The sequence below is a fragment of the Loxodonta africana genome, chromosome 9 (assembly GCF_030014295.1).
Source record: "Loxodonta africana isolate mLoxAfr1 chromosome 9, mLoxAfr1.hap2, whole genome shotgun sequence".
Classification (NCBI taxonomy): Eukaryota; Metazoa; Chordata; class Mammalia; order Proboscidea; family Elephantidae; genus Loxodonta; species Loxodonta africana.
Genome location: NC_087350.1, coordinates 21,316,330 through 21,338,287, shown reverse-complemented (window position 1 = coordinate 21,338,287; position 21,958 = coordinate 21,316,330). Strand labels below are relative to the sequence as shown.

At 44.0% G+C, this 21,958-nt stretch overlaps 1 protein-coding gene and 1 long non-coding RNA gene across 8 annotated transcripts in view; one reads left to right on the top strand and one right to left on the bottom strand.

Annotated features, from left to right (window-relative positions):
• Nucleotides 1-21,958, top strand: part of DAPK1 (death associated protein kinase 1) — a 223,117-nt gene that overhangs the window by 57,107 nt on the left and 144,052 nt on the right. The gene's annotated exons all lie outside the window — the stretch shown is intronic.
• LOC111749809 (uncharacterized) lies at nt 7,070-21,438 on the bottom strand. Of its 2 annotated transcripts, none has more exons than XR_010322953.1 (3): nt 21,252-21,438; nt 14,697-14,851; nt 7,070-14,211 (listed from the first exon to the last, which is right to left on the bottom strand). It is a non-coding gene; the product is annotated as an uncharacterized LOC111749809 (long non-coding RNA). The 2 variants fall into 2 exon arrangements; XR_002784985.2 differs by having other exon boundaries at nt 7,070-14,164; nt 21,252-21,432.

Sequence of the window (21,958 nt, the reverse complement as noted above, 5' to 3'; positions counted from 1 at the left end):
TGGAGAATTCCTTAGGGTTTTCTGTGTATAAGATCATGTCATCTAGGCAGGGCTTTTTAAGCCAAGAAAAGACTGGAGAGACAAAATGGGGTGTGGTGTGGTGTGGTGGTGGCCAGAGGCCCCTTAGTCGGGCATGTAGCAAACACAGAACCAAAGAGGGTTAAGAGGCCAGGAGAGCTGATAGAAGAGCTCACAGGAGCCACGTGGGTGAGAGGAAGGGACCGGGTGAGAAGGCTGGCCTGCCAGAGGTTGCAGACTTCAGGACAAACAGAGGAGGGGGTACTATGGGTTATTTTGGCTGAGTCTGAAGCCCAGTGTCATCTCTGGGACCTGGGACCAGGAACAAGGGCGAGACGTCTCAGCATCCAGCACCAGCAGTATTCAGGAAGCCAAGGGAAAAAAATTATGTGTAGAGATATATAATTAAAATAAAGATCCTTTCTGGGTGGTATGGAGCAGCCTGGTGCCTAACGTTGAAGTCTTAGGGAACCTGGGAGAGAAAAATTCCTTCTCCCACATGGTGGCCAGAGGGGTTGGTCCTGGAGGCGGGGCTTGTCGTATATGGATATTGAAGGATGTTCCTCAGGGCTCGGGGTCCCCAGCAGGTGGATTGAGCATTACTGAGACAGATTCCAGTGGGGAGTCACAAATTACAAACTACGGATGATTCTACTTAAAACTGTGTGTAACTGCTTCATGTCTGTGAATTTAGGTTTTAGGCAGTATCTTTTTATTTCCTTGTAAAGCTTAGTGATCAATGTGGAGTTCCTGGGTGGTGGAAACGGTTAATTGCTGGACAGCTAACCAAAAGGTTGGCACTGAAACCCACCCAGAGGTGCCACAGAGGAGTTCTGGCGGTATGCCTTTGAAAGATCACAGCCTTGAAAACTGTGTGGAGCACAGTTCTACTCTGCACACATGGGGTCACCATGAGTCAGAAACGACTTGTTGACAACTGGTTAAGGGTTGATGATGAGACCCATAAAGGCCCAAATTCTGAGAGCCTGTTATCTGGGACAGCAAGGAAGAGGGAGTTGAGGAGACTGTCCCATTCCCCAGGCTGGTGGTGGCAGATGAAGGGCAGGAAAGCAGGGGAAATCCCCCAGAGCTGTGGGGAAAGGGGAGAGGAAGAGCACTGGGAACCATGGGGGAGAAGACGTGGGCCTGGGGGCATCCTCACCCATCCCACAGGGCACCTGGTCCGGAAGTGATCATGAACCTTCTCCCAGGGCAGTGCAGGTCCTGATGCATCCACACAGACAAGCTGTAATAAAACCAGAGAGTATACCCAGGCAGAGAGTAGATGATAAACATCGAAGCTTGGGCTGTAGTCTCGCAGGAGTGGACCTGTGCTGGTAGGGAGAAAGGCTAGCCTGAAGCAGATGAGGCATTTCAGATACTGTCAGACAGTGATCTGGAGGCTGGAATCTAGATGAAGAACCAAACTCCAGGATAATCTCAGCTGCCAGTAAACCAGAGGGGCATCGTGGGTGAGGAGCACTTGATAACCAAGATCGAGTTCTAGGATCATGAGAGGCTGGGATAATGCTCCCCCTCTAAGCTCCCAGTGTGGTGGCTCACATTTCAGGCTGCTAGTCATGGAAATGTGACACTGTGCCAGGCCGAGCTGGGGTTCTGTGCTCTCCCAGAGCCTGGGGGGACGCTGCAGGGCGCAGGAGGAGATTCTGTGCGGCAGGAAGTTCTCTGTGGAGGGAGGTGGGCACCTCCCAGAGTGTCGGCACTGGGTTAGATGAGGCTTCCCCACAGCACGGCAGCCCTGGGCCCAGGGAAGTGGGAGGCCACAAGCTCTGAGGATTCTCTGGAGGCCAGGAATCTTCCTTCCCAACCCTGCTGGATGTTCTAAGGAGGAGAAAGGAGGGATGCTTGCAGAGGGAGGGGAGTGTTTCTGTCTGAGGCAGGTGACAGGAACACTGCTCTCTGGAAGGTAGTATCCATTAGGGTTTGTGAAGCTCACAGCTGAACATATTCATTTTCTATAGTAACTGGCTGCTGTCGAGTTGATTCCAACTCATGGAGACCCTGTGTGTGTCATAGCAGCTCGATTCCACAGGGTTTTCAGTGGCTGATTTTTTGGAAGTAGATCTCCAGGGCTTTCTTATGAGGTGACTCTGGGATGGACTCAAACCATCAGCCTTTTGTTTGAGCAACCGAGTGCATTAGCTATTTGTACTACCCAGGGACTCCATTTTCTCTAGTACCTTAGCAAAAGTGAGTACCAGTGATCCTCTCTTTGCCTAATACCTATGGAAAAATCAGGACTACTGTTAAGAAGTGCTTGTCTTTGACGTTGTTATCGATATCTAAGTTACATGTGGTCAACTAGGCAAGAAACCCAGCAAAGACCCGTTCATCTAACTCTTACTGAACTTTTGTCTGTCACATAGGGTGCGGTTGGGTGATGGGGAACATTCGATGTCTACACCAAAACCAAAAAACCAAACCCACTGCTGTTGAGTCGATTCTGACTCGTAGCGACCCTATAGGACAGAGTAGAACTGCCCCATAGAGTTTCCAAGGAGTGGCTGGTGGAACTGCCTACCTCCTCTTTAGCAGCTGTTGCACTTAACCACTATGCCACCAGGGTTTGTCTGCACAGCAGCTGCTAAAGCTCCCTCAGCATGGTGTGCAGGTATAGCTTAGTAATTATTACACTCATCCAAGTATCCAGATGTGTCATGTTCTTTATTAGACTGTGAGCTTCGTAAGGGCGTGGACAGTTGTCTCTTTTGTCCCTGTATCCCAGCACTAACTACTCCATCTGGCACCTTCTCCTGGATACACTCAATTTTTTTTTGTTTTGTAAATATTGCATAGATGAGGGAGATGAGAGCAAGAGAAAGGATGAAACACATGAGCTGTGGGTGGAAAGAGGAGGGAGGAAACCCCCCAGCAGGCCTTCCACTGAGTTTTGACGTGTTTTATGGAATTAAGAAAAGGAACCAAATTGGGAAACCTGGCCATCAATTAAGTCAACTCTAAGCTTATCGTTTTGGGAAAACAAACCAAAAAAAACCCAAACTTGTTGTCGAGTCAATTCCAACTCATAGCGACCCTATAGGACAGAGTAGAACTGCCCTGTAGGACTTCCAAGGAGCACCTGGTGGATTCAAACTGCCAGTCTTTTGGTTAGCAGCCGTAGTGCTTAACCACTACACCACCAGGGTTTCCCATTTTGGGAAACCACTTTGAATATCCACCTACCTTCTCAGAAAAATACCATCAAACACATAGGCCCAAGTCTTGGCAGAATCAAAGACCCCAGGTCACAAATCCTGTTCTAAGGCATAAAGGATATGCAATATTTTTGTCTTCATCTAAGTTCGTTGTTGTTGTTAGTTGCTGTCAAGTTGGCTCCGACTCATAGTGACCTCATGTGTAGCAGAATGAAACGTTGCTCGGTCCTGTGCCATCTTCATGATTGTTGGTATGTGTCATGGATTGAATTGTGTTCCCCAAAAATGTGTGTATCAATTTGGCTAGGCCATGATTCCCAGTATTCTGTGATTGTCCACCATTTTGTCGTCTAATGTGATTTTTCTATGTGTTGTAATTCCTACCTCTATGGTGTTGATGAGGTGGGATAGGCAGCAGTTATAATGAGGTAGGACTCAATCTACAAGATTGAATAGTGTTTTGAGCCGTCTCTTTTGAGATAGAAAAGAGAGAAGCAATCAGACAAACAGGGGGACCTCATACCACCAAGAAACAAGAGCCAGGAGAATAGCATGTCCTTTGGACCCGGGGTCCCAGTGCTGAGAAGCTCCTCAACCAGGGGAAGACTGGTGACAAGGACCTTCCTCCAGAGCTGACAGAGAAAGCTTTCCCCTGGAGCTGGTGCCCTGAATTTGGACTTGTAGCTTACCAGACCGAGAAAATAAATTTCTTATTGTTAAAGCCATCGACTTGTGGTTCTGTTATAGCAGCGCTAGATAACTAAGACAGTATGTTTGAGTCCATTGTTGTGGCCATTGTGTCAATCATCTAAGTACTTTAGTCCATAGAGAGGGATAGAGTCATTAAACTTTAAGACTTGATTTTGCTATCAGTAAATCTCTTTAAGTTCAAGTAAGTCAAAGGACATTATTTCTTGGATGCAGTTACAAAAATGTTTTTAAGGACTCTTGTTGCTGACTGCAGTTCTTAAAATCATTTCCGTCTTCTGCAATGCCTTGAGGCATTTTTTTTTAGCTCAGGAGCAATTGTTAATTTAAATAATTGTGATATACTGGAAGAAGGAGTAAAAATTTAAAAAATGTAATGCCCCTCCCAAAAAGTCATCTTAACATCATCTAGAAAAATCTTTACCCCTGGACATAATAGTGAGTAGCTAAGCTGACATTCTCCCTCTGACTCAAGAAGACAGAGGGGACCACACATTAAACTCATCACACAAAGCCCCCACTCATGTGACTTAGGTGGGCTTGCTTACAGCCTTCATCAGGAGTGCACTAGTGGGTCCATTCGGGGAGACAATGATCTCCATGGCAACCTGACCCAAATGAGCAAATCTTAATAAGCAGGTCTCGCCCCCTGACTAATATGGGAGAGACTTAGGAAGCCAGTGCTGTCTCCTGCCCTGGTTTCATATGCCACCTTCTCAGACATCTGTGAGCAGGGGTTTACCTCTTGGCTTTAACCAGTTCTTTTAAAAAATAAAAACCAGTTTCTGTCAAGTTGACTATAACTCATGGCAACCCCGTGTGTATTGGAATAGAACTGTGCTCCACAGGGTTTTCAGTGGCTGATTTTTCAGAAGTAGATTGCCAGGCCTTTCTTCCAAGTCACCTCTGGGTAGACTTGAACCACCAGCCTTTTGGTTGGAGCCGAGCTCGTTAACCACTCAAACCACCCAGGGATGTCAGCCAGTTCTTTAGATCTTTAAAGAAAAACCTGTTGGGAGTGCTAATATTAATCTCTGACAAAACAGACTTTAAAGTAAAATCTACCACAAAGGATAAGCAAAAATACTATATAATGATTAAAGGGTCAACACAGCAGGAGGACATAACCATAATAAATATTTATGTAACCAATGATTAAAAAAAAAAAAAATAAACCAAACCCACTGCCATTGAGTCGATTCTGACTTATAGCAACCCTATAGGACGGAGTAGCACTGCCCCATAGAGTTTCCAAGGAGCGCCTGGTGGATTTGAACTGCGACCTCTTGGTTAGCAGCTGTAGCACTTAACCACTACGCCCTACCTAATGATAGGGCTATAAAATACGTAAACTCTAACAGCATTGAAAAGAGAAATAGCTCCACAATAATGGTAGAAGACTTCAACACACCACTTTCAGTGAAGGACAGAACATCCAGAAAGAAGCTCAGTAAAGACATGGAAGATCTAAATGCCACAAACAACCAACTTGACCTCATAGATATAATACAGAATGCTTCACCCAACAGCAGCCAAGCATACTTTCTTTTCCAATGCACATGGAACATTCTCCAGACTAGACCACATATTAGGCCACAGAGAAAGCCTTAACAGAATCCAAAGCACTGAAATATTACAAAGCATTTTTTTCTGACCATAAAGCCATAAAAGTAGAAATCAATAACAGAAAAAGAAAGGAAAAAATAAAAATCAAACACAAGGAAACTGACAACACCTTGCTTAAAAACTACTGGGTTATAGAAGAAATTCGCAGAATCAAATGAGAATGAAAAGACATCCTACCAGAACGTTTGGGACACAGCAAAAGCAGTGCTCAGAGGTCAATTTATAGCAATAAAGCACACATCCAAAAAGAAGGGCCACAATCAAAACATAAGCCCTACAACTTGAACAAATAGAAGGAGAGCAGCAAAAGAAGCCATCAGGCACCAAAAGAAAGCAAATAATAAAAACTGCAGCAGAATTAAATGAAATAAAGAGTAGAAAAGCAATTGAAAGAGTTAACAAAAGCTGGTTCTTTGAAAAGATCAACAAAATCAGTAAACCACTGGCCAAACTGACAGAAGAAAAACACGAGAGTAAGCAAATAATCCAAATAAGAAACGAAATGTGCAATATCACAACAGACCCAATTGAAATTAAAAGAATCATAACAGAATCCTATGAAAAATTGTACTCTAACAAATCTGAAAACCTAGAGGAAACGGACAAATTTCTAGAAACACACTACTGACCTAAACTAACACAAACAGAGGTAGAACAACTAAATAAACCTGTAACAAGAGAAGATATTGAGGAGGTAATTAAAAAATTCTGAACAAAAAAAAGGCCTGGTCCTGACGACTTCATTGGAGAATTCTACCAAACTTATCAGAAAAGAGTTAACACTGCTACTACTAAAGGTATTTCAGAGCATAGAAAAGGATGGAATACCCCAAAACTCAACTCTATGAAGCCAGTATAACCCTGATACCAAAACCATGTAAAGATACCACAGAAAAAGAAAATTAGATACCGGTATCCTTCATGAACATAGATGCAAAAGTTCTCAACAAAATTCTAGCCAATAGAATTCAACAACATATCAAAAAAAATAATTCACTATGACCAAGTGGGATTCATACCAGGTATGCAGTTCAACATTAGAAAAACAATCAATGTAATCCATTGCATAAATAAAACAAAAGATAAGAACCACATGATCTTATCAATTGATGCAAAAAAGGCATTTGACAAAGTCCAACACCAATTCATCATAAAAACTCTCAGCAAAATAGGAATAGAAGGGAAATTTCCTCAACGTAATAAAGGGCATTTATACAAAGCTAACAGCCAACATCATCTTAAATGGAAAGAGTCTGAAAGCATTCCGCTTGAGAACGGAAACCAGACAAAGATGCCCTTTATCACCGCTCTTATTCAACATTGTGCTAGAGGTCCTAGCCAGATCAATTAGGCTAGATAAAGAAATAAAGGGCATCCAAATTGGTAATGGGAAACCCTGGTGGCATAGTGGTTAAGAGCTACAGCTGCTAACCAAAAAGGTCAGCAGTTCAAATTCACCAGTCACTCCTTGGAAACCCTATGGGGCAATTCTACTCTGTCCTATAGGGCCACTATGAGTCGGAATGGACTTGACGGCACTGGGTTTTTTTGTTTTTTTTTTTTTTTTGGTTTAAATTGGTAAGGAAGAAGTAAAAGTATCTCTATTTGCAGATGATATGATCTTATACACAGAAAACTCCACAAGAAAACTACTGGAACTAATAGAAGTTTTCAACAAAGTATCAGGATACAAGATAAACATACGAAAATCAGCTAGATTGCTCTGCACCAACAAAGAGAACGTCAAAGAGGAAATCACCAAATCAATACCATTTACGATAGCCCCCGATTAGATAAAATACTTAGGAATAAATCTAACCAGAGACATAAAAGACGTATACAAAGAAAACTGGAAGATACTACTGCAAGAAACCAAAAGAGACCTACATAAGTGGAAAAATATACCTTGCTCATGGATATGGAAGACTGAACATTGTGAAAATGTCTATCGTACCCAAAGTGATCTATAGATAACAATGCAATCTGGATCCAAATTCCAATGGCAGTTTTTAATGAGATAGGGAAACAAATCATCAACTTCATATGGAAAGGGAAGAGGCCTCGGATAAGTAAAACATTACTGAAGAAGAACAAAGTGGGAGGCCTCAAACTACCTGATTTTAGAACCTATTATACTGCTATAGTAGCCAGCACAGCCTGGTATTTGTACAACAACAGATACATAGACCAGTGGAACAGAACTGAGAATCCAGACATAAATTCATCCACTTATGGGCAGCTGATATTTGACACAGGCCCAAAGTCTGTTAAATGGGGGAAAAGACAGTCTCTTTAACAAATGGTGCTGGCATACCTGGATATCCATCTGCAAAAAAATGAAACAAGACCCATAACTTACACGCACAAAAACTGACTTAAAGTGGATTGAAGACCTAAATATAAAATCTAAAACAATAAAGATCATGGAAGAAAAAATAGGGACACTAGGAGCCCTAATGCATGGCATAAACAGAATGCAAACCATAACTAACAAACAGAATACAAACCATAAGTAACAATGTGCAAACACCAGAAGACAAACTAGATAACTGGGAGCTCCTAAAAATTAAATACTTAACGCTTATCCAAAGACTTCACCAAAAGAGTCAAAAGACAACCTACAGACTAGGGGAAAAAATTTGGCTACGACATATCTGATCAGGGTCTAATCTCTGAAATTTACAAGGTATTGCAAAACCCGAAGAACAAAAAGACAACCAAATAAAAATGAATAGGCACTTTACCAAAGAAGACATTCAGGCAGCTCACAGATGCATGAGGAAATGCTTACAATCGTTAGCCGTTAGAGAAATACGGGTCAAAACTACAATAGAATACCATGTAACCCCAATGAGGGTAGCATTAATCCCAAAACCACAGAATAATAAATGTTGGTGAGGTTGTGGAGAGACTGGAACACTTCTACACTGCTGGTGGGAATGTAAAATGGTGCAACCACTTTTGAAATCAATATGGCGCTTCCTTAAAAAGCTAGAAATAGAAGTATCATACGATCCAGCAATCCCACTCCTTGAAATATATCCTAGAGAAATAAGAGCCCTCACACAAATAGATATAAGCACACCCATGTTCATTGCAGCACTGTTTACATAGCAAAAAAATGGAAACAGCCCAGGTACCCATCAACAGATGAATAGATAAACAAATTGTGGTATATTCACATAATAGAATACTACACAACGATGAAGAACAATGATGATCCATGAAACATCTCATAACATGGATGAATATGGAAGGCATTATGCTGAGCGAAATTAGTCAGTCACAAAAGGACAAATATTGTATGAGACCACTGTTATAAGAACTCAAGAAAAGGTTTGAACACAGAAGAAAACATTCTTTGATGCTTACAAGGGTGGGGAGGGAGGGAGAGGGGAATTCATTAATTAGGTAGTAGACAAGAAGTATCTTTGGTGAAGGGAAGAACAACACAATACAGGGGTGTCAGCAAAACTGGACTAAACCAAAAGCCTAAGAAGTTTCCTGAATATAAGGAAGCACTTCGAGGAACAGAGTAGCAGGGGTGGGGGTGTGGGGACCATGGTTTTAGGGGACATCTAGGTCAATTAGCATAGCAAAGTTTATTATGAAAATGTTCTGCATCACACTTTGGTGAGTGGTGTCTGGGGTCTTAAAAGCTAATGAGCAGCCATCTAAGATACATCAGTTGGTCCCAACCCACCTGGAGCAAAGGAGAATGAAGAACACCAAAAATACAAGTAAAATATGAGCCCAAGAGACAGAAAGGTCCACGTAAAGCAAAGACTTCATCAACCTGAGATCAGAAGAACTAGAGGTGCCCAGCTACCACCAATGACCGCCCTGACAGTGAACACAACAGAGAGTCCCAGATGGAGCAGGAGAAAAGTGAGGTGCAGAGCTCAAATTCACGTAAAAAGACCAGACTTAATGGTCTTACTGAGACTGGAGGAATCCTGGAAGACATGGCCCCTGGACTCTCTGTTAGCCCAGAACTAAGACCATTCCCGAAGCTAACTCTTCAGACAAATATTAGACTGGACTATAAGACATAAAATGATACTGACAAAGAGTGTGCTTTTTAGTTCAAGTGGATACATGAGACTAAATTGGCAGCTCCTGTCCAGAGGCGAGATGAGAAGGTAGAAAGGGACGGGAGCTGGTTGAATGGACATGGGAAATACAGGGTGGAGAGGAGGAGGGTGCTGTTACATTGTAGGGAGAGCAAGTAGGGTCACATAACAATGTGTGTATAAATTTTTGTATGAGAAACTAACTTGATCTGTAAACTTTCACTTAAAACACAGTAAAAAAAAAAATTAAAAAAAAAGCCCCTTGGTCACAAGTTCTCTGTAGCAGTTCACAGCAGAATTTTAATGACATCAGTTGTGGGGCTAGACTGTGGTTCTGAGAGGCCTCTTGGTGTCTGTGAAGAAGGTTCCACGAGCCAGTGACCTTGACGTGTGGATCTTGTGGAAAGGTGGATGGGCCTCTCAGAGCCTGTGGCTAAGAGGGGTGAGGGCGGGCTGTCTGGGTGAGCACCAAAGGCTTGTCATCTCGGTTTGCTCAAGGGCAGTTTCATTAGTAGGATTTTTAACATCCCTATTTCTCATCAAAATTAAGTTCCTCATTTTTGAATCTCATGCTCCCAGAAGCCTCAGTTCCTCATCTTGCTGCCCTGCTAAGCTGTTTCCGTAATATAGCGTGATCTTAGGCAAATGTTATGTCAGGAAGCAGTTAGGTCAGAACGAAGCTTGGCCTTCGCCTTTTAAAGCAGTGTGTCTGTCTTCCTTCCTTCTGATCTCTTGTTTGCGTTCTCTCTCTCATGACACGGGGAGAAAATGGGAACGACACCCCAGAGTCATCTGGCAATCTTAGGAAACAATAGTAACATAAAACAACAAAAACCGGAAAAAAAAAAAAAGGTTTTTTTTTTTTTTTTTTTTTTAAATTTTTTTAAGCTCCACTTTTTAAAAAACCAGCACTAGAAGCACCTTAAAACTAACTGTGAAGTGTAAATATGTGTTTTTGCAAGAGCATACTCTTAGGAAATTACTGGCTAGCTAACAGGTACGTAAGCTCCACGTTAAAGTGATTTAACAGTATACAGCAAAATAATCGTTTAAAAGAATGGAGCAGTTCACTAGTTCATGCTGCCACTATGCAAGGTGTTGTTTTATTCTTAAAAAGACAAACGAGAAGATTACGTATTATGAAGGAGGAGTGAATGTGACCATCCTAATTACTGTTCAGGAACAGATGAAGGGCCTGTTTTATTTGCATTCTACCTCGGCCGCTATAGATTTATCAGCAATGGCAGGACCCAAACCAGAAGGCAGTTTTATTTTTGCCTTTTGGGTAGACATCTCATTAACAATACAGCCTTGGTGGCATAGTGGTTAAGAGCTGGGCTGCTAACCAAAAGGTCAGCAGTTTGAATCCACCAGCCACTCCCTGGAAACCTGGTAGGACAGTTCTGCTCTGTCCTGTAGGGTCGCTGTGAGTTGGAATCGACTCGACATCAACGGGTTTGGTTTTAATGTGGGCCGGTACCTCTTGTGGGCTGGACATTGTTCTAAGTGCTTTTTGCAAGTGTTGTCACATTGTGTTCATTTTATGGATGTGGAAACAGGCTTGGGGGGTTGAGCACCACATACTTATTGCAAACCTGCCATGTGCTGAAGAGGCATTGGTGGTTCAGTGGTAAAATGCTCACTGTCACGAGGGAGTCTCGGGTTTGATTTTCAGCCAGTGAATGTACCTCGTGCATAGCCACCAGCGTCTTGTCAGTGGAGGCTTGCGTGTTGCTGTGATATTGAATAGGTTTAAGCATAAATTCCAGACTAAGACAGACTAGAAAGAAAGGCCTGATGATCTACTTTCAAAAACTCAGCCAGTTGGAGCAAAGAAGAATGAAGAAAGCCAAAGACACAGGGAAAGGTTAGTCCAGGGGACTAATGGACCACAACTACCACAGTCTCCACCAGACTAAGACCAGAACAAGGAGATGGTGCCCAGCTACCACCACTGACTGCTCTGACAGGGATCACAATAGAGGGTCCCAGCCAGAGTGGGAACAAAAATGTAGAATAAAATTCAAATTCAGCCACATGCATGCGCACACACGCACACACACAAAAGACCAGACTTGCTCATCTGACGGAAACTGGAGAAACCCCAAGAGTGTGTCCCTCAGACACCCTTTTACCCCAGTACTGAAGCCACTCCCGAAGTTCACCCTTCAGCCAAAGATTAGACAGGTCTATAGGGCAAATAATAATACATGTGAGGAACCAGCTTCATAGTCCAATCATGTGTACGAGACTAATGGGCACACCCGTCCAAAAGAAAAGCCAAGAAGTCAGGAAGGGACAGAAAAACTGAACGAATGGAAACAGGAAATCCAGGGGTGGAGAAGGAGAGAGTGTTGACACATCATGGGGTTGGCAACCAATGTTACAGAACAGTTTGTTTAGTGAGAAACTAATTTCCTCTGTAAACTTTCACCTAAAGCACAACATAAATAAATGATAAAAAGATTCCTACAACACACACACACACACACACACACACAAAACTGCCAGTGAAAACCCAACCTTATGGATCACAGCAGCCCAATCTCCAGCCGATCTTGGAATTGTGCAGGACCGGGCAGCGTTTCCTTCCATTGTATGTGGGGTTGCCATGAGTCGGGGCTGACTGGACAGAAGTTAATAACAACAACAACGCTATGTGTTGATCAGTGTTTTGGCCACTTGAGGATACAGAAGTGAAGAAGACAGTCTCTGACCTCATGATGCTGATGTCTGGTGGGGAAGAGGTGGTTTGCTGGGGCAGGGGGAGTAGGGCAGTGTTCTCCTGCCGAAACCCCGAGAAGTAAGTAGCCTGAACCCCATGTCACAGAGGGAAGCCTTGGCCTCTGGGAGGTGAAGCCATTTGCTCTAAGCCATGGTCCTTAGAACATGGCAGAGGGGACTCCAGCTGAGGCCTTAGTGGCTCCTAGGCCTGTCCTTTTCTGGAGAAGGAATTACCCTGGTGGTGTAGTGGTTAAGTGCTATGGCTGCTAACCAAGAGGGCAGGAGTTCAAATCCACCAGGCGCTCCTTGGCAAACTCTATGGGGCAGTTCTACTCTGTCCTATAGGGCCGCTATGAGTTGGAATCTACTCGACGGCAGTGGGTTTGGTTTGGTATTTTTTTTACTCTAAGTGGGTGACTAAGAATAGAAATGAATTGCCCCTGCAGGGATGAAGTTGGCTTGAGGTTAAGTCAGCTTGCTCTGTGGTGAAAGTGCAAGTGGGGCACCTTGGCTTGGCCAGAGGCCTTTGCACATCCTTGGGCCCCTTCTGGGTTGGCTTGCCCAGGGCTGTAGTGGTTGAGGGGCTGACCTGTAGTTGGGGGTGGGGTGGAGAGGGCTTCTGTGAGGCACCATTATCAGGAAATTTTATTGAAGGTGGATGGTTTGAAGATGACTCTCAGCTTTTCCGCTCCGGCCTCTAGCTACTTAGACATTCTCTCAGGGACTGAAAAGAGGGAGGGGCATGTCTCTGGCTGCTTTGAGGGGACCAGAACCAACCAAACTAAACTCATTACCATCGAGTTGATTCTGACTCATAGCAACCCTATGGAGCAGGGTAGAACTGCCCCATAGGGTTTCTGAAGAGTGGCTGGTGGATTTGAACTGCTGACCTTTTGGTTAGCAGCCGAGCTCTTAGCCACTGAACCACCAGGGCTCCAGCTCTGAGGTGAGAGGAGTGGAACCTTCCTTAGCATGGTGTGGTTTAGCAAAGATAGCTCAGCCATCTGGTTTCATCTTCTCAGGTCTTAGAGCCCTTTGTTCGAAGTCAATGTTACCCTGCCCACACTGCCCACGCAGTCTTCTGAGGAACTCACAGGACTCCTGAGAAGAATCTGGACTCCTGGCATCTTCATTTTCCATCATGGCCTGTCCTGCCCTGTGTTCACTGTACCAGACTGCCTGTCTTACCCTCTGAATATAGATTGTTCAGCTCATGGAGAAAACAAATTTTCTTTCTGTGACTCAAGGACTCTTTTGTAAGCCTTACATTGAAAGTAAATTTAAAATTTTAAAAGTAAAATAATATTGGATGTCTATATCTTTTATTGACAAGTGAAAATCTTGGGGACAAAGTCATTAGAGGATGACCACACCCCCCCCGTCTTTAATTCTTAAAATATTACTAACTAAAAGAAAAATGTATTGGTTTTTTTTAAAAAATACCTAACCTTTTAGTTAGATGTGTCTTGTTGGATAAGTTAGCAGTCTTTTGAGTGCTTTTCTCAAAGGATTTCTCTTCCCTTGACATAAAAAAACCAAAACCCACTGCCGTCGAGTCGATTCCAACTTTAATTTTGTTCATTGTCACCACTGGTGAGGGAGAACCCAGCGTGGTGGCTGGTAGTTAGCTTGCTGCAGGTCTGATCATCTTGGAAGCTGAGTGGAGGAGGTGATCTGTTTGGTTTCACATGTCGTCACGGAATCTCCCCACGGCTGGTATCTTATCTGCAGAGTGGGTGTCTAGTCCTGTTAGTCCCCCTTCCTACAGCATCCCAGCAAGACACTCAAGATGGTTATGCCCCTTTGCCACGAGCAACCCACTGAGCAGCATCACACAACCTGAGGATAAACCCATAGATCAACGGGAGAGAATAAATTCAGCAAGCCTGAAAAAAGAAAAGTATTCTCAGAGCCTTCAACTACAAGTATTAAATGAGTAAAGGATCTTGGACCCACTTGATAGTATACTCTGTTCACATAAATGTACGTATGTAGCTATATATAAGTGCCCGAGTCACAAGGCAGTCATTGCAGGTAAGTGCCCCTTTTGATGGAAATGAATGAGCTCTAGGGACTAGCTGGCCCCTCGGTTTCTGCTTATTACAGCAGAGCCATAAAGAAGGGGCTGTGATTGAAGGAGTTGCTGGTGACATGAGCAGCAATTTCCCACTGCAGACCCCTTAATTGCCTGGTTGAACTGCCTGCCTGAGCCACATGGGGGCTCACTCAGAGAGCCTGCACCTATCTCTTTGGGCCACCCTCTCCCCCATAAAATAATATTAATTGATAGTATTAATTGAGTCCTTACTGTGTGCCAGGCATTTTGGGGTTTATGTGTATTACTTCATTTAGTCCACATAACGACTCTTACCAATTAGATGCTGATGTTGTCTTCATTTTATAGACGAGGAAACTGAAGCATAGAGAGGCTGTGTGTCATTCATGGTGTGCCCAAGTTTCCAATGTCCCTGGAAGGCTTCTTCTCATCACAGCAGAGTGTAGTATAGCATAGAGTCCGTACCTGTGCTGTGCAATAGAACTTTTGTGATTATGGGAATGTTATGGCCAGTGAGCACTTGAAATGTGAGTAGTGTAATGCAGGAACTGAATTTCTAATTTTTGTTGATTTTAGGTAATTAAAAGTTAAATTTAAATAGCCAGTGCATGGGGTGCAGCTGTGGACCTTCTCAGAAGTGCTGTAAATGGGAAATGGGAGGCATTGGCCACTGAAGGTCTTTGGCTTTATTGATGATATCCATTCATTGCTTGATTTAAAGATCCTTATTGAGCACTTCCTGTTGTCGTTAGCTGCCATTGAGTCAGCCCTGACTCTTGGTGATCCCATGCACAACGGAATGATTGGTTTCAGATCAGACAGTGTTCTGTTGTGATCCCTAGGGTTTTCATTGGCTGATTTTCAGAAGTAGATCTCCAGTCCTTTCTTCCTCGTCCCTTTTAGTCTGGAAGCTCTCCCAAGCCTGTTCAACATCATAGCAACATGCAAGCCTCCGCTGACAGATGGGTGATGGCTGTGCTTGAGGTGCGTTGGCTCGAAATTGAACCTGGGTCTACCACATGGAAGGGGAGAAATCTACCACTGAACCACCACTGCCTTTCCATAAGCACTTCCTAGGTACAGATATATTTTAGTGGTGGAAAAGTCTGTCAGAATTCCAAACCCATAAAGCTCATCTCCAGGGTTCTTTTGAAAGGAGACCGACGAGGGGTTGAATATCTGTAACAGCTGTGGGGTTTAGAAGGACTCTCATATAGGCCTTTGATGTCTACAACCCCAGTGACTGATCCAGTATGACCAGAGTTGGTTGGCAGGTAAATGGAGCTCTGATGCCAGCATGAATCACACAGATGACAGTGACATCACAAGAATGGCAGAGCAGAAACCCAGAAGGAGCCTTGTCTCTAACGGCGCCTGCCGAGGAAGCGCCAGACCAGCACAAGCCCACCTACCTCTGGACTTTGTATGGGAGAAAAATTAACCCTTTAGCTTGTTGAAACTACTGTTTGTGGAGCTTCTGACTCTAGCACCCAAATGCAATGCCTCAATGTCTGTCCCGTTCTTTATCCCCTCTGCCTCTCTCTTCCTTTGCCATCTCTTCTGTTTCCTTTTCCATCTGTTTCTGTTATCTCCCCTCCTTGGTTTATGACATCTCTACTCTCCTCTTCCCTCCTTCCATTTCTGCCTTCCCTTTTCTTCCTTTCCCTTCCATTTTCTCAAAATATATGATTAAAATATTTGAACACTTAATGTATTAGTTGAGGAGCAGTTTATGGTCACGTCACATATTACGGCCAGCAGAGTTGTGCCTTTATGCTCTGCCCATGTCACCTCAAAATATACCAAATATGCCCAACCAGAATTGATTTTTATTCTAATGAAACCTGTGGTGTTTTTTTTTGAATTTTTTTCCCCCTTGGGTCGTTGACTTTCCACTGTTTTGTTAGTTGTTGAGTTAACTCTGACTCATGGTGACCCCGTGTACAACAGAACAAAATGTTGCCTAATCCTGCGCCATCTTTGTGGTCGTTGGTATGTTTGAGTCCATTGTTTTGGCTATTGTGTCTGTCCATCTCATCGAGGATTTTCCTTGTTTTCATTAGCCCTCCACTTTCTAAAGAAAAAAGAAATTCCCCAAGCCTGCCGCAGGGGATTACACTGTTCATGTGTTGGGTTGGATAGACATTGCATTTGGGTGCTAGAATCAGAAAGAAGCCCGTCAAACGGTAGTTGCAACAAGTTAAAGGCTTAGCTTTTCTCTCATAGAAATTGCAGAGGTAGGTGGACTGCTCTTGGTATCGTGATTCCTCCATGCTGTTAGAGGCACAGGTGTCTTCTGGGTTTTCTTTAGGTGTGTTATAGATTGAATTGTGTCTCCGCCAAAAAATACGTTGAAGTCTTTACACCTGTACCTATGAATATGACCCGTTTTGGATATAGGGTTTTTCTTTAAAGATGTGATCAGTTAAGGATGTCACTCCAGAGTAGGATGGGTCCTAATTCCTTCAGAGTGATGTCTTATAAAAGGAAGACAGGGTCCTATCCAGGGGAAGATGCCCTGTGGAGATACATCTATAAGCCAAGAAACACCAAGAGACGCCCGGGGCTACCAGAAGCTGGAAGGGACAAGAAAGGATCTTCCTGTAGAGTCTTTAGAGAGAGCATGGTCCTGTCAATACCCTGAATTCTGACTTTTAATCTCCAGAAAATGTCACTTTGAAGACTAAGGTGTGCCTGACCCAAGCCATGGTGTTTTCAGTTGCCTCATATGCACAGGAAAGCTGGACAATGAATAAAGAAGACTGAAGAAGGATTGACGCCTTTGAATTGTGGTGTTGGTGAAGAATATCAAATATACCATGGACTGCCAAAAGAATGAAAAAATCTGTCTTGGAAGAGGTACAACCAGAATGCTCCTTAGAAGTAAGGATGGTGAGACAACATCTCATATACTTTGGACATGTTATCAGGAGGTACCAGTCCCTGGAGAACGCCATGATGCTTGGTAAAGTAGAGAGTCAGTGAAAAAGAGGAAGACCCTCAAGGAGATGGATTGACAGAGTGGCTACAACAATGGGCTCAAGCATAACAACAACTGTGAGGATGGCACAGGACTGGGCAGTGTTTCATTCTGTTGTACATAGGGTCACTATGAGTCAGAACCTACTGGACAGCACACAACAACAACAACAACAACAACAACAACAAGCCTCCAGAACAGTGAGACAATAAATTTCTTTAAAGCCACCCACTTTGTGGTATTTTGTTATGGCAGTTCTAGGAGACTTAAGGCAGGGTGTCTCTGTCATCTCTGTGGTTTCCTGATGGCCACTGGAGTGCCATCCACCACACCTGTTGTTCACACAAGAAGGGAAGGGGATTGGGCAAAAGGGTTAGGTGCCTGTTTCCTCAGTCCCCTTAAAGCACTTCCAGGAAGTCCTTCCCAGTGGCTCTGTTCACCTCTTATTGGCCAGACTGTCAAAATATACCCTCACCCATATCCCATCCCACCCCTCTACCCTGGAGCATAGGAGACTAGGCACATTGCTGCTGGGAATAAAATTGAGATTCTGATGGGAAGAGGTAAGGGGGGATGATGTAGGGCTGGCAGCTCGTGCGTCCACCCTGTTGGTCTTCAGTGCCCATCCTCTTGGAGTTCAGGCAATGGTACAAAGAATTTGGGGCATAGACCCCTTTGAAGTGGCCTGCCCTGGATACCAGCAGTATCTGACTGCCTCATGTGCTGCTAGAACATTCCAGCTTCCCTTTGTGAGCGAGAGCTCCAAGTCTTCCCAGAATTAAAGGAAAGGGGCATGTTGTATCTCTGTTTAGTCACAGTTTCTTTGTGAGTCTGGTCATGGAGAAGTGTGGGACACAGGGAACTGCTGTGAGAACTCCCCCTGGATGGGACTGTTTTAAAATTCTTCTGTTTAAATGAGTTTGAAAATGTGAAAGGGAGAAAAAAAAGGCTTGGCTTCTTTAAGAAGTCTCTTTCAGATGAGAGTTCATCCAACTAGAGTTTAATAAAGACACTTATTCAAGAGTGACTAGGCCTTCATCAAAAAGGATGGGGGAAGGTTACTGAAGCTTCTTCAGAGAGATACTGCAATGGGACAAATACCCTCAGGGGTTTTAATAGACATGTAACTGGATCTTTCTCAGTGCTTCCCTGACTGAAGGGAAGGGGACGAGGGAGAGTGGGAGCTGAGTGTGTTGGCTCTGGAAGGAATGAGCAGAAACTGGGGCAGTCAGGCAGAGGTCTCCATGAGAGTGCCAACATGTCCAGTCAGGGTTCTCTTCTGAGTCGTCATCAGCAGAGATTCCAATTCTAGGCTTTGGAAATAGGGTGAGGGCTGGCCTTTGGGGAGGTAGATAGTTGTGGGGCCAGAGAAAGGAGGACTTGAGGGGAGAGGTCAGGCCCCAGGACTCTCAGGGAGTGCAGGGTCAGGAAGGCTGGCAGGATCTGCATTCCATACAGTGCATGGCCTGATGTTGGGGGACAGATTGGGCAGCGGGACCTGGACTAGGTCTGAAAGACCTGAGTTTTAGACCGGGTTTTGCCACTTACTTCGGGTAGGTGGCTCAGCCTTTGCTGCTCGGGTTCAGGGTGGTGGATGGCATGTCTTCTACAGACAACGCAGACATACTCTGGTTCCATGACCGTGAACTTGGAGTGGCTATCAAAGGAGTCAAGGCAATGGGCATGGTGGGCTGCAATAGCAGGTGAGAAGCTGGGTGTGGCCCCAAGCTCTCTCCCTTAACTCACCACCTTCTGTGGATTTCCTGTGAGGAAAGGAAATAAGGCAGTTTCCTAAACCTGAGGCAAGCAAAAATACAAAAGGAGGGGCAATTAGCCAGAGAAAAGTGGAGAACACTGGGTTTAACTGCATTTAAACAGCTCTAAAAGAGGCATTGATGGTTCAATAGGGTGGTTCAGTGCCAGAATTCTCATTTTTCATCCAGGAGATTCCTGGCCAGTGTACCTCATGTGCAGCAGCCACCTGGCTGTCAGTGGAGGCTTGAGTGTTGCTGTGATGAGGAGCTTCTAGGCTAAGATAGGTTGGGAAGAAAGGCCTAGCAATCTACTTCCAAAAATCAGGAAATGAAAACCTTATGGATCATGCTTTGATGCACAGTCCATCACGGGCACGGCCCAGGACTTGGCAACATTTTTTTCCATTGTACATGGTGTCACCATTAGTCAGGGCTGACTCAGCGGCACCTAACAACAGTAACAACAACAAACAAACCAGGAGCCATCTTGCTTAAAAGGGACTTTCAGTTTCTTCAACATAAAAAAAAACCAAACCAAATCCGTTACTGTCAAGTCAATTCCGACTCATAGCGACCCTATAGGACGGAGTAGAACTGCCCCATAGAGTTTTCAGGGAGCTCCTGGTGGATCTGAACTCCTGACCTTTTGGTTGGCAGCTGTAGCACTTAACCACTATGCCACGAGGTTTATAATAGCAAGATTAGTTACATGTTCATCATAGTTACAAGTCCATCAGGAGGAGTAAGGTTATGCTGCTGTAACAAACAACCCCAGTGGTAAATGTGAGTTAGCTGGAGGCTCTACCTCATGTGTCCTAACTCCAGGGCCGAAGCTGATGGAACCTCTCTCATCTGGAAAGTTGTGGTCACACTGGTGAGGGCAGAGCGTGTGGCATATCCAGGACTGGCTTTTAAAACTCTCATCCAGAACCAGCGCAAGTGCTTCGGCTCCCATTTCATTGGCCCAACCGAGTTACGAGGCCACACCTAACTTGAAGAGGGTGAATTTCTATCACATGCTGAAAGGAGAAAGTCATTTGCTGTGGAGTCAGCTTCGGTTCATGGCAACCCCACGTGTGTCAGAAATGAACTGTGCTCCATAGGGTTTCCAAGGACTGGTTTTTCAGAAGTAGGTTGCCAGGCTCTTCTTCTGAGGTGCCACTGGTGGACTCAAACCTCCAACCTTCCCGTTAGCACCCGAGTGCGTTAACCATTTATACCACCCAGAGACTACTGAAAGGAGAGGACCCTGAAAAGTTTGATCGATAGCACTGCCACGTAGTTTTTTTTAATAGAAAGTTACATTTTTGCAGAAAAAGAATAAGGGACTGAGTCATTTGCTAACTATACCTGAAGAAAGTTGAGATTGTCCCTATAACCTCATACCACACTGTTTTGCTTAATCTCAGGCATGATGTCCAGAAGGAAATAAAGAAATCTTGCCATGTCAGACTTATAAGATGACAGCATGTCATCTGCCCAAGTGAGGAAAACAGACTGAAACAGTGGTCTGCAGCTCCTGCAAATGAAGACAGTTTGCTGTGCACGATATTAAGCTTAAAGAATGATTGGAAGAGGATTCTGCCCAGCTGTGATGGCTTCCTGTGCTTTTTTATAGAACCAAAACAAGTGCTGACCTTTTAAGCCTTTTCACTTCCTTTGTGACAAATGATGTGATTTGAAGAGAGGTTTGGTAAATGAACGGATAACAACAGTCATTCCAGAGATTTGCTACCAGTGACTTTCAGGTCAGGTACTGGATCCTATTTCAGAAATGATGATGCACCTATTCTGTCTTCTTTCAGTTTTTTGATAAGCGAAAGAGACACTTTATTCTTTATGAACTAAACCTTTGGGCATTCTCTCCCGGTAAACTCCGGTCCCTGTGTTTATAAGTACAGGCAGTTCCCGGATCACGAACAAGTCCCGTTCCGAAGTCTGTCTTTAAGTCAAATTGTATGTAAGTCAGTCGCAACAGTTAGGTATGGTTTGTATCTAATGTCAGTTAGTCAAATGTTTGTCTTAGCATGTGGTATATAGGATACCTTTCTATGCATAAAAAACATTAAAGAAATACTTCCAGATACACTAAAACATCTTTAACATAATAATACAGTAATAATATATAGTACCTACCTGTTACTGTCGAGTCAATTCTGATTCATAGTGACCCTATATAGGACAGCGTAGAAATGCCCCATAAGGTTTCCAAGCAATGGCTGGTGGATTCGAGGCTGCTAACTTTTTGGTTAGCAGCTGAGTTCTTAACTGTTGCGCCACCAGGGCTCCAATAATACTGTAGTCCCTCCTTATCTGTGGTTTCAGTTACCCATGGTCAACTGCGGTCCAAAAATGTTAAATATGTTTGCGTGATGAAATGTTGCACCATCCTGCCCCACCCCGGCTGGGGATCACATTCAGATGACTTTTATTATAGTATATTGTTATAACTGTTATAACAATAACAGTTACAACATTGTTATTGGTTGTTGTTGTTAATCTCTTACTGTGCCTAATTTGGAAACCTGGTAGGGTAGTGGTTAAGAGCTATGGCTGCTAACCAAAAGGTAGGCAGTTCAAATCCATCAGGTGCTCCTTGAAAACACTTTGGGGCAATTCTACTCTGTCCTGTAGGGTCGCTATGAATTGGAATTGACTCGATGGCAGCAGGTTTGGTTTTGGTTTGGTGCCTAATTTATATATTAAACTTTATGACAGGTATGTATGTATAGGGAAACCCTGGTGGGGTAGTGGTTAAGTGCTGCGGCTGCTAACCAAAGGGTCGGCAGTTCAAATCCTCCAGGGGCTCCTTGGAAACTCTGTGGGGCAGTTCTACTCTGTCC